This window comes from Aptenodytes forsteri, unplaced genomic scaffold (genome assembly GCF_000699145.1).
Source record: "Aptenodytes forsteri isolate BGI_AS27 unplaced genomic scaffold, ASM69914v1 Scaffold284, whole genome shotgun sequence".
In the NCBI taxonomy this organism is placed as follows: Eukaryota; Metazoa; Chordata; class Aves; order Sphenisciformes; family Spheniscidae; genus Aptenodytes; species Aptenodytes forsteri.
The window spans coordinates 2,035,313-2,035,736 of record NW_008794445.1 but is presented as its reverse complement, the minus strand read 5'-3'; the positions used below and the strand labels follow the sequence as shown (position 1 = coordinate 2,035,736).

Genomic DNA, 424 nt, shown 5'->3' with positions numbered 1-424 from the left:
CCAGGGGTGCACCGTGCGGAGGCTGGAGAGGCAGCTGAAGGCCAGCCTGGCCAAAGAGAAGAGGGAAGCCCAAGAGCTACAGTCCTTTGTCCAGCGGACTGAGTGGAGTCTCCAGCTAATGACCCAGCGGGCTCTGGAGGCAGAAAGCAATGTGGAGAAGCTGAAGCAGGAGATCTTTATTCTCCAGGGAGAGCTGGAGAGCTCCAAGATGGAGAACGAAAACCTGAAAGCAGGCCAAACAACTGACCTGGGGGCAGTGAAGCACAACATAGACTTTGCCTTGCAGAACCTCCACAAGGTAATAACGAGCGCAAACTGGTCCATCAGACAGCTTGCCTCTGGAGCGGAGTCGCTGCATTTTGTTGCTGAGGTCCTTAAATCTACCGGCAAAATTTCCGAAGTTGAAGCAGAAAAAGAGCTATGA

General features: G+C 53.3%; 1 pseudogene; it reads left to right on the top strand.

Annotated features, from left to right (window-relative positions):
- LOC103907861 overlaps positions 1 to 424 on the top strand; it is a 1,294-nt pseudogene extending 870 nt beyond the window's left edge.